This window comes from Mus caroli, chromosome 4, assembly GCF_900094665.2.
Source record: "Mus caroli chromosome 4, CAROLI_EIJ_v1.1, whole genome shotgun sequence".
Classification (NCBI taxonomy): domain Eukaryota; kingdom Metazoa; phylum Chordata; class Mammalia; order Rodentia; family Muridae; genus Mus; species Mus caroli.
The window spans coordinates 131,023,829-131,036,446 of record NC_034573.1 but is presented as its reverse complement, the minus strand read 5'-3'; positions in this window follow the sequence as shown (position 1 = coordinate 131,036,446).

The window sequence follows — 12,618 nt, the reverse complement described above, 5'->3', positions numbered from 1 at the left end:
AGGGAGAGGGGACTTAATTTGGTTTCAATATTCAAAAAAAAAATCCTTTTCAAAAAAAAAAAAAAAAAAAAAAAAAAAAAAAAAAAAAAAAAAAAGAGTTGGGCTTCTAGTGACAAAGATACAGTGGCCACCCTATGATGTAGAGTATCTTGGAATGAAAAGCAGGAAGGAGAACAGTAAGAGAATAAGCATCACACATTTTTCGTTCTCTGTAGTGTTAAGTCTTCCAAAGAGAGTGTCCATCGTAGTTACCCGACTGTTATTTGTGGTACTTTTAATGCATCACTTTAAATCTAGTTTATGTTCTGTCTCTTATGTAGCTTTGTAGGTAATAAACATATCTCATATCTGCTTAGTCTGAGTACTGTGCTTTAAGTATATTTCAGCTTTGACTCAGAATGGGAACGGCCTCTAACGAAGCACACATATCAAAGAATAAAAAGATAGTTAGAGCAATAGATAGAGTGATAGATAGACAGAGAGCAATAGATAGATAGATGGATAGATGATTGATTGATAGATAGATGATAGATAGATAGATAGATAGATAGATAGATAGATAGATAGATAGATAGATAGACAGATAGACAGATAGATAGACAGACAGATAGATATTGCTGGAATGGCTTAGTGGGTAAAGGTACTGGGTCCACACTCAGAGAGAAGAAGAGAACAAACCCCACCAAGTGGTCCTCTGCCCCCCACAACCAATGCCGCAGCTCCTGTCCCCTCACCATAACCATGATGATAATTGACTAAGAGAGAGGTTGGTGGCAGCCAGGTGCCATGATGTCCTCTTGTCTCAGCTCCTGAAGGATCTGGCACGTCCTTAGCACTCAGGGAAAGTTTGCAGGTGCTGTTGTTGATCGGACCAATTCTCACCCCCTCACTTCTCATGAGGGGCAACCAAGCCCAGAGAAGGTGTGGCCCTGTCCGAGGTCACACACAGCAGTCACCTCCTGCCAGAGACTTTCTGGGTTGGCGCCACCCCAGGGTGGGTCCCTTGGGGCAGCCTCCATTGTGCGATCTCAAGCAGGAAACCGCTGTGCTCAGCAACCTGGGTAGCAGAGAGGAGGAACGAGTTTGGCTACGTGACTGGCAGGCCCTAGAGGCTGAACCAGGCCTGAGCCAGGAAAACAAGCTGTAGTGGGCCTTGGGTGGAGGCCTCCCTGCCTGAAGAAAGGAGTGGCTGAGGACCGCTTTTCCCCAGACAAGGCTGGGAGGCTCTGGGCTTGTTGCCTGCCTGTGAGGGGGTGGCTGCAGGGCTTTGGGGGAGCCGTAGGGAACATGGGTAGGCAATGAAGTCAGTGGGCATATGTAACCCTGGCATGACCTGGCATCCTGCCTTTCTTAGGCCCTGGTTTGTGGGGAGAAAGGCTTGGCTCTGCCTGAGGGCTGCTGGATACATTGGTGACTTTGGCTACGGAGGCTCAAGGCACAGAGACTGAGGTTTCCCTGTCCTGGAACTCAGAGCCATGTGGAAGCCCCCTGGGGGCCTCACCACTACTTGCCAGCTTCGCCTCTGCTCTCTGACCTGACTCAGAGCCAGGAAACCAGCCGTGGAAAGGGCCCGCAGGCCCAATGAAGCCAGGTACCACAGAGAGGCGATAGATTGCCAGAACTACCAGGGGGCAGAGGGAAGCCATCAATGATACAGCATAGGGGAAGACGACAGGTGAGGCTATGGGGAAAGGGCCAGAAGCCAGAGGCAGAGGAGAAGACCCAGGTAAGAAAAGAGAGCCTATTTGGGCATCTACGTGGAACTGGAGGAAGACATAGCCAGGTTTGAGATGCAGGCATGGGTGTGTGTGTGTGCGTGTGTGTCCTTGTTTAGGCTCCCTAGGGATCCCTCCTCTTTGCCTGCTGAGCACACCTTGTCCCTGATGACTTGCTGATCATTTTATGCATGAACACACGGGGAGGGCAGAACTGGCAGAACTGGCTCAAAACCTAAGGGACCTCCCACCTCCTTCCCTGAACACTCCAGCGCTAACTGCTCTAGGCAAAGGGCACCCTGAACCTGGCATAGGGCACAGCTACACGGCTAATGTCAAAGCACCTGCCTGGACATCAGAGGGCCAGCAAGGGAGCTGGACTTTGAGGAAGGCCCAGGGGTCACCCTGGGAGCTGGTCATGTGAGCACTGGGCAGACATGAGCCAGGACATTAGGGTCCCTATGTCTCTGCCAGTGGCAGCTGACTCTGTCATGGAGACCCGTGGTCTGAGGAGATGAAACCCAGGAAGGGTAACCAGGAGAGGCTCTCTGCCAGGTTACTAGAACTGCCCAAGATGGGGGGGGGGGGCGGTGAGGGTGCCACAAACCCCATATCTGCAGCCACACTGTGTGAGTGCGCCCAAGGGAAGATGCCAGCGTATCCCGCTTAACCCGGGTCTCTCTCTGGCTCTCCATTTACTTGTCTGTAAAATGGGCTCTGTTGGGTGGTGCTGCCTCAAGAGACTAATGGCAGGAATTAGTGAGTCTGAGGCAGGGGCATGGCATTTTGTATGACACTGCTTGCCTTGAGCGGCCCCAAGAAGCAAATACAGAAGGAGGAAGTTAAGTCTCTGATGGGTTAAGGCCGTGGTTGGTCTCAGACTGTGGGTCGAGACCCCTTGGTTTCGAAAGAATGACCCTAGCACAGGAGCCGCCTGTCAGATCTCCTGTGAATGAGATATGTACATTAGGATTCATAACAGTAACAAAATAACAGTCGTGAAGTAGCAACAAAAATAATCTTATGGTGGTGGTGGTGGGGCCACCACAACCTGAGGAACTCTACTGAAGGGTCTCAGCGTTAGGAAGGTTGCGAGCCACTGGGTGAAAGGGATTTAAGATTATCCTGTGATTTTAAGTCCCAAGTCCGGTGTCTTAGTCAGGGGTACTACCGCTGTGGTGAAAACACTATAGCCAAAAGCAACTTGGCGAGGAAAGGGTTAATTTCCCTCCCAGCTCCATGTAACATTTCATCATCAAAAGCAGGGGGGACAGAAACTCAAGCAGGGTGGGAGCCTGGTGGCAGGGGCTGAGGTAGAGGTCATGGACTCTGCTTTCTGGCTTGCTCAGACTGCGTGGCTGTAGACCACCAGTCCTGGGATGGCACCTCCCACAATGGGCTGGGCTCTCCCCCAGTCGTTGATAAGAAGATGCCCACAGTCAGATCTTATGGAGGTATTTTGAAGTATGTCGACTTGACATCAAACCAGCTCGCACACCTGGATTGTCCTCACGGAGAGAGGAAATGGCCAGGTGGGTAGCAACAGGGTATGGCGACCTCGTGGCTTGAGTACCCACTGCCCATCTTGTCTGGCCTCTCTTCCCATCACGCTCTCACCAGAGGTATCAGGCCCCCTCTCTTGACCCCAGCAACCCTCCTTGGCACAGTGACCCTGTAGGGTCTAACTTGGGTTCTTCCTGTCCAGTGATAACCCATCTGCCCCACTGATGTGGATGAAAAAAAAACCTACCAACCTCATTTCTATGTGCCTCATGCCTTAGGCCCTGCCTGCCTGTCCTGCATGACAACCACAGCAAGCTCCCTGCCACACCCAGTGGGTCTTCAACAGACCCACTCCATTCCCCTCTGGTGTCTACATCCAGTAGAAGAGAGCCTTGAATCCCACCTAGAACCCGGCAGCGGCCAGCCAGCCTGCCCTGGCACACCTGGCTGAGTGAGGAGACACTGAAGCCAGGAGCCAGCTCACCTCTTGGGTGGAAACAGCCGGGAAGTGGGAAGCTGGCAGCTGCCTCCTCTACCCTTTCCTCAGCCCCCTCCCTGGGGCCCCACCCTTGGGACAGAGGGTGTCCCAACTTGTTAGAGGAGTTTCCATCCCACACCTGAACCCTCGCTGGATGTGGAGGGGGGTCATGGGTGGGGTGGGGGTAGGGTTGATTATTTTTGTCTTCTAGACCCCCAGCTGAGCTGAGCTGGGGTAGCCCCCATCCCCCCACAAACCTGCAAGCCTTGGGCCACTTGTTCCATGTCCCATCCCCAGATAGAACAAGGGCATTATGGGAGCTGTTGCATGCCCAGAGGGCTCCTAGTAGTTCCATTTAGAACTGGGCATATTAATAACTTGTCTGTTATTGCCTGTCTTGGGGTTTACTTGGTTTTTAGTTTGGGGATTGTTGTTTATTTATCGTTTTTTAAAAAGACAGGGTTTCTCTGCATAGCCCTGGCTGTTCTGGAACTCGCTCTGTAGACCAGGCTGGCCTTGAACTCACAGAGATCTGCCTGCCTCTGCTTCAAGTGTTTGGATTAAAAGCATGCACCACCACACAAAAACAAATAAAATTCTTTGGGTTTTTTATTTTTAATTAAATATTTAATTTAATATTTTTAAAAGTTTGTGTGTGTGTGTGTGAGCACACATGTGTGCAAGCATGCATGAGTGCATGTGTGTGTGTGTGTGTGTGTATTGCCACATTTGTACACAGAGGCCAGTGGCAGAGTGGCAGTTGGATCCCTGAAGCCGGGGTCGCAGACAGTCGTGAGCCTCCTGATGTGGGTTCTGGGAACCAAACTTGGGTCCTCTCAAAGAGCAGCAAGTACTGAGTTTCATGTGCCTAGCCCCAGTCATGGAGCAGATGAATGAGGCTCAGAGGGGGTAAACCACTGGGCCAAGATCACACAGCCAGGAAAGATCTCAATTAGAAATGAACCCAGGCCAATGTGAACTCTGAACCTAGGCCTAGCTACCAAGGCTGAAGCTCAGCATACACACTAAGTGCAGGCCCCCACCCTCCTGCCAGAGTGGCTGCCCCCGCACACATCCACACCTACCCATTCAGGGGCACAATGAGTACCCTCCCTGCCCACATTGTGCAGGCCCCTGTCATGGGCGCTGCCTCTGCTATCCCCAACAGATAAACAAACTTCCTTCTATGCCGGTCTCACGCTGTCCTGTAACCACCCCCTCCTCCATGCATGCAGAAGGCAGGATAGCACATGCCCTCCTCCGCCCCCACAGCCTGTGCCCTCTCTGCCTCTGGGCCCCAGCAGCTCCCTGGGCTGTGTTTAGAGAGCCTGGAGAACCACAAGACATCGGGTCGGCAGCGCCCATGGCACGCAGAGGTGGGGTTCAGGTTGGAAACAGCAGCCTCCCTTCTGGGGTAGTCAATCCTGGGCCTGAATGGTGTCAGGGGCTAGCCAGGGCAATTTCAAGAGATGCCTCCCTCCCAGCTATGTCCCTGGTACAGTCTTTGGGGGAGTTAAGGGGTAGTATAGACTGGAGGGACCAGAACTCTGGAACCCTCAGATCCTGGTCTATACAGCCCAGGCTATGTGGGGAATCACTGGGGTCTCTGATCTCTAGACCATGACAAGGAGGAACAAGACATGTTCTCCCGAGCCACCCCCTTCTTGCCTCTCTATAATAAAATCTATGATGGTACGGACCAGCATGGCTCCACACTTGACTCCCAGTGTTTAACCACATCAATTCAGGGCAATGCAATAGGCCTTCATCTATCTCAGGTATTAACATTGTACCCATTTCCCAGAGAGACAAACTGAGCATTGAGAATTAAGGCACTGGCCTGAGGCACTTGGGTCTTGGCATAAAACGAGTGTCCCTTGTATGTTTATGAAAGAATAAAGATGCAAGGCATGTCGGGGTGGAAGCCTCCTCCCTGGGAGAACCTAGGGATCTGGACTCGGGTCCACCTTCCTTTGCAGCCACAGAGCAAGCCTGTCTACCTGGCTGGGACCTGCTCCTTGCTAGCAGTCAGTGCAAGGCTGCTGGCTCAGCTTTTGAACGGAAAATGGCAGGAGGGTCCCTCTGAGGTCCCTCCCGGGATGCCGGCCCCAGACACAGAAGCAATGCTGAAGATTGGCGTGTCCAACAAAGCCACGATAGGGCCGTAATGCACCGGGACTCTACCCTGTCACGTCTGAACGCAAATTCATAAAAGAACGCACTCTAAAGCACAGGAGAATCCAACATCCCCGATCCTGGCTGGACGGGTGACAGTGCCTTCAGCTTCACTTTGAGGCTCTTTTAGATAAAAATAACAATCTCTAAGATCCCCAGTCAGAGTCGCCTCTGCTCTGTGATGACACATGACCCAGAGCGAAGCCCCACTTCCTCGCACCCCCGAAGCAGCCCGCCCGCACAAGCCTAGGTTGTCTAAGTCCTGTCAAAGGGGGCTCAGACGCCCCGAGTTTTCCAGGTGTGTGTTCCCTGAGTTCCAAGCAACAGTGGAACCTGCAAGGCGCGGACCCGGTCCTACAACCAAACAGGACCTGTTCTGTTGGGTCCCATTTCGTTGATGTTTTTGGAGCTGGGAGCCAGGGAAGTGTCAACCTCCAGTGAAGCATAACGGGGCCTGGGAGGGACCTTAATCTCCATGGCTGCCAGGAGGCCCATTTCCAGGATCCAAGACAAGAGAGCTGTTCCTACAGCACCTGCCAGTCCCTGGCCACCAAAGACTAAACATGAGATGTGACACTCCTGCCAGTCCTCCCCACCCCCTGGGTTCCTATGGCAGGCCCTGTCCCCTGCAGACATCAGACGTCTGCGAGCATTGAGAGGCTGAGGAAAGAACGGAGCAGAAGGTTCAGTCTGGAGATGTGGCTCTGTTTTGCCTCTGCCTCCTTTGTCTTACAATCTGCACCTTAGTTTTTCCATCCGCACAATGGGCAGGATGCAGTTAAGTGAGATAAATGATTGCTAGCTGGCTCCCCATCTGGCTCTGCCTCTCGAGTCCTGGAGTAGACAGGTGGAAGTCTGGCCTCCCCTTCTTGACAATGCCCCTGAGAAGTTAGCCCAAGATGACCCTGGGCTGGACTTAAGAGCAGACGAAGGTTCAGGTGGGTCTCATAGGTCTTCAGTCACCAGACTCCTGACTGGGGAAGTAGTGTGGCAGAGATCTTTGCTGAGACATCAGGGTTCAGGGCTACGTCCTTCCTCCGTGACCCTCCTTGTTCCCAGCTCAGGGCCCATGTCCAAGGCAAACAGGACAGAGCGGAGGTGCCACAGGAAAGCCAGGCAGAGCCTCAGGGCTCGTCGTCCTTGTTGCAGGATGAGGACGCTCTGGCGGGGGAGGTGGAGGAAGAAACCTTTCTATAAGTTCTTTCAGCTCTAAATCCTGCAGGGGGATGTGGCATCCTCCGCTGTGCCCTGGGCCAGAGAGAAGGAAGGAGGCTAGCTACAGGACCCAGGTGTGAGCCAAAAACTGTGACCTTTCCAGAAAGGAAGGGCCCAGTATAGAGATCAAGGGAGCTAGATTTCCTTGGAGCTCAGGTCCTCCACTCACTCCAGTCTAGAAGAAGAAAGTGGGATTCCTAAAGCTTGAAGGCCTACAGACCCTCTCCTGCACCTTCCCTCCACCCGAGCCACCTTCTCTTTGCGGTGCATTGATGAATGCTGGTCCCTTTGCCTGGACCTCCTCCTCCCTCCTCCAGCCCTGTTTTGCCTGATGACTGTTCCTCATTCTTGCAACCTCAGCTTTAATTTGCTTCCTCCAGGAAGCTTTCCCTGATAGGCTCCTGGTTGCTCGGTTCCTCAACCCTGACCACGATGGCTTATAGCTTCCTGTCTGTTATCTTCCTGGTATGTGTGTGGGTCAGGGGCAGCCTGTGTTATTCACCACTGAATTCCCGGTGAATTCCCCTGCGGAGCTTGGTTTACACGTGGCACCAAGTGAGTGCCTGGCACTGAGCAAGACAGCAGACTGTAGACCAGAGGGCTCCCCAGGGGCCTTCAGTTAGAATGGCTTGTCCTTGACATAGTCACGTGTAGGGCTTAGAGACTAAGGTGCCAGAAGTAGTTACATAGAGGCCACGTGCTGGCTGAGGTGTAAGCTGGGCAAAGGTAAGGGCAGACTAGTGTGAGGAAATTGTTTCAAATGGGGCTTTCCAGTAACAGACCTGTCTCGGGGCCCCACATCTCTGCTGAGGAAAACCTAAATCCCAGTTTGTTTGTTTTTTTAATTTACTTATTTTATTTTACATAAATAAATATTTTGTCTCTAGGTACATATGTGTACCAGTGCATGCCCCGTGCCCCCGGAGACCAGAAGAAGGCATGAGACCCCCTAGAACTGAAGCTATGGATGGTTATGAACCACCAAGTAGACGCTGGCAACCGAACCCAGGTCCTCTGAAAGAACAACACAAGCTCCGAACCTCCGAGCCAGCTCTCCAGTCGGCCTAAGACTCACGGTTTTAAAACACTGTTCGTGCTTTGCCTGCATTGATGTCTGTGTACCATGTGTGTCTGGTGTCCTCAGAGGCCAGAAGAGGGCATCAGGTGCTCTGGACTTGGAGTTACAGATGGTTGGGAGCTCCCACGTGGGTGCTGGGACCTGAACTTTGAGTCCTCTCTCTGCAAGAGCAGCAAGTGCTTTGAACCTTTGAGCCAGCTCTCCAGCCCTGGTTAGCAAGCCGTTAAGAAAATTGTGTATGTGTGTGTATGTCTACATGTGTGTGTGTTTGTGTATGTGTGTTGTGTGTGTGTGCCTCTGTGTGAATTTGAATGTGTGTGTGTTTGTGTATGTGTGTGTGTGTGTTTGTCTGTGTGTGTGTTTGTGTGTGTCTGTGTGTGTTTGAGTGTGTATGTGTGTGTGTGTTGGGGGGTAGGTTTCAACAGATTGTACTGAAGCAACTGGAAATAATTCATACACACAACAGCAAAGCTCCTTCCCTACTGCTCAGCCGCACGGCCTTCACCATTCACACACAAGGAGAACGGGGGCCCTCAGGGCTACAATTACTGTCCTATAACATAGGCAGGTGAGAACAGGGTGTCACTGCTCCGGCCCATAATCCCAGCACTTGGGAGGTGGAGGCAGGAGGACTGGAAACTCAACGTCATCAACATCAATCTCAACTACAGGAAACAGGAAAATTTAACTCCACGCCGGGTTTGGTGGGACAGGTTGTTAATCCCATCACCCAGGAGGCAGAGGCAGAGGCAGGAAGATCTCTGTGAATTTGAGGCCAGCCTGGTCTACAAATTGAGTCCAGGAAACCCAGAGCTGCTAAGAGAGAAACCCTATTTTGAAAAGCTCAAAGGGGAAAAAAATATCTCCAAACTACAGTGACATCAAAAGAAGGTATATGAGCCCCTCCCCCCACCACCACTGGCACATCGGGCAAGAAGGCAGTTGAATGCACACCAGGGAGAGGTCCCTCACAAAGCTAGCTCCAATTCCACCTCAGCTTGGACTTATAGTTTTCCAAATCTGAGGAGATTTATAAAATACATGTTTGTTCATTTATTGTGTACTTGTGGAGGCTGGATGACACCTTTGGGAAATTCTGTCCTTCCTCTGTGTGAGTCCTGGGATCAAACCTCAGCCCATTAGACTTGTCATTAGGCGTATTTACCCAAAGAGCCATCTCGCAGTCCCAAGTGTGAGAAATCTGCTTCTGTCATCTGAGTCACCCAATCTGTGGTATTCTTTTGTTACTGCAGTCTGAGTGAAGACAATGTCATTAGTCACTAGGGATTGTAAACCACAACGAAATTCCATTTCACACCCACTAAAATGGCGGCAACCAAAGCGACAGGCAGTAACAAGTGTCGCTGAGGCTATGGGGAAACAGGAACCCTCTATCGTGATAGGATGGAAAATGGGCTGCCATTTTGGAAACCCACGTGTGGTCTCACAGGGTCAAGCAGCTCCTCTCCCTGCAATACCTCAGAGAACAGAAATGTGCTCATGTAAAGCTTACACAACCTGTGACCCAGCACTTGGGAAGCTGGGGCAGGAGGACAGAAAGATCCAGGCTGCTCTGGATGATGGTGTGAAACCCTGGCTCAATAGCAGAATCCAGGTCTGCGGAGGATAGCCCCGGTGAGTAATGGGCTCCACAGGCCTGAAGAATGGAGCTGGGCTCCAAAACCTGCCTGGTAGAGGCACAGAGTCAACTCCTACAGGTGGTCCTCTGCCCTCCACAAACATGCACCACGTGTGTGATACAACATACTCTCTCTTCACACAAATATACTCATACACACATACATACAAACACTCACACTCATACACATACATATTCTTACACACATACCCTAACACATACACAGACACCACACTCATATATAGTACATACAGACAGGTGCACACACACACATCATAACTCACACACAGATATCATATATATCACTCATTCAGACAACACAGACTCACATTCACACACAGAGACACACTCTCTTTCACACACACATTCTCATACACACATACATACAAACACTCACACTCATACACATACATATTCTTACACACATACCCTAACACATACACAGACACCACACTCATATATAGTACATACAGACAGGTGCACACACACACATCATAACTCACACACAGATATCATATATATCACTCATTCAGACAACACAGACTCACATTCACACACAGAGACACACTCTCTTTCACACACACATTCTCATACACACATACATACAAACACACTCATGCACACACATACTCACACATATACCATAACACACACAGAGATAACACACACATATATAACACTCAGGCACACACACATCATAACCCGCACGTAGATACTACATACATATCATCACTCATTCAGACACACAGACTCACACTTGCACACACAGACAGATGCACTCACACACACTCAAACACACACACAAACTCACACTCACATACACACAAAGACACACTCACACACACAGAGATCCAAACTCACACACACACACACACACACACACACACACATTAAAAGATTGTGCAAGAATAGCCAGGCTTGCTGGGCTTGGTAGCGCACGCCTTTAATCCCAGCACTCGGGAGGCAGAGGCAGGCGGATTTCTGAGTTCGAGGCCAGCCTGGTCTACAAAGTGAGTTCCAGGATAGCCAGGGCTACACAGAGAAACCCTGTCTCTAAACGCCCCCCCCAAAAAAAAAAGAATAGCCAGGCTTGGTGACACAGTCTGTAAGCACAGATATTGAGTGTCTGGAGCCTTGACACTTCAAGCCCTGCCAGGGCTATAGGGTTCAAGGCTAGCCTGGGCAACTTGATAAGACCCATGCCTAAAACAAAAAGTGAAAAGGAGACTTGGGATCTAGCTGTGGCCTAGCCTGAGCTAAGCTCCAGGTACAATCCCCACGACCCAAAGCAAGCAACACTGTAATCAGCACAGGGAAGGAGGTTCTGAGACACCATGAGGGGCCTTGGAAAGCTCAGGGCATGTGAATGTCGCACACTGTGGGCCGCATTTCCTCCCATCCTATGGTTCTTCGTGGATTTGCTGGAGTTAAAAGATCCATTCACGGAGCCTCTAACACACCAGAGTGACGGGAGGCTCTTCTCTGGCTCTCTGCCTCACACTGCGTGGGGCCAACTCCAATCATCATGGAGTTCCTCTCCTGTCAAGGAATCTGCATGGCTCACAGATGCCTCTGCTCTGAGAAGGCGCGTTGGTTTTAGGCTTCCTGGCTGGCCACATGGAACCTCTGTGGGAGAAAGAAATACTGTAGACCCTTCATGGGAGGGAGGAGTGGGGTAGACTAGAAATATCCTAGAGAAAGAAAGTAGACTCAGGGTCTCACACGGGCTAGACAAATGTTCTACACCCTCCCCCTCAGCTACAGGACTGGTCTGGCTCTTGAGAGAGAGAGAGAGAGAGAGAGAGAGAGAGAGAGAGAGAGAGAGAGAGAGAGTGTGTGTGTGGTTTGGTGTGTATCTATGTGTCTGTTATATGTGTGAGTGGTGTGTGTGTTATGAGGTGTGTGGGTGTGTGTGTGTGGTGCCTGTGTGTCTGTGTAAATTATTTTTGGTTGTTCTTCTTTTTTTCTTTTTTTGGTTTTTGGAGACAGGGTTTCTCTGTGTAGCTCTGGCTGTCCTAGAACTCACTCTGTAGACCAGGCTGGCCTCAAACTCAGAAATCTGCCTGCCTCTGCCTCCGAAGTGCTGGAATTAAAGACATGCGCCACTACTGTCCAGCTTATTTTTGTATTTTTCAAGACAGTTTCTCTGTATAGTCCTCGCTGTCCTGCAACATGCTCTGTAGACCAGACTGGCCTGGAACTCAGATCTGTCTCTGCCTCTGCTTGGATTAAATGCACGCACCGCTGCTGCCACCACCACCTGGCTTACTGAGTCATTCTGTACTGGTTGAGTTTCAGCGGCTTCAGATCTCCAGGTTTAGTAAGAACACAGAGGGAGCGCCACCTCACCCCCAGTTGTGAGGGAAAACCTCTAGACAGAGCCAAACATCTCCTCTGAGGGAGCAAGGTTGCCTGTCGTTGAAACCCACTCACGGCTCACAGAAGAAAGAAGAGGTCATAACTGGGCAGACTGAAGTGCAGGGGGACCATGAAGCCATGCCCAGGAGACTGCAGGATCAAAGCAAGGGGTGGGGGTGGTAGCATGGCAAACATTTGTAATCTCAGCACTTGGACTGTGGAGGCAGGAGGATGGAGAGCTGAAAGTCATCTTAGACTATGTAGCAAGTTCAAGGCAAACCTAGGATTCATATCCCCTTGTCTGAAAGAAAGACAGACAGACAGACAGTCAGGAGAGAGGGAGGAAGGGAGGACAGTTCTTTTTTTTTTTAAGATTTTTTTTTTCAGATTTATTTATTATATGTAAGTACACTGTAGCTGTCTTCAGACACTCCAGAAGAGGGCGCCAGATCTCGTT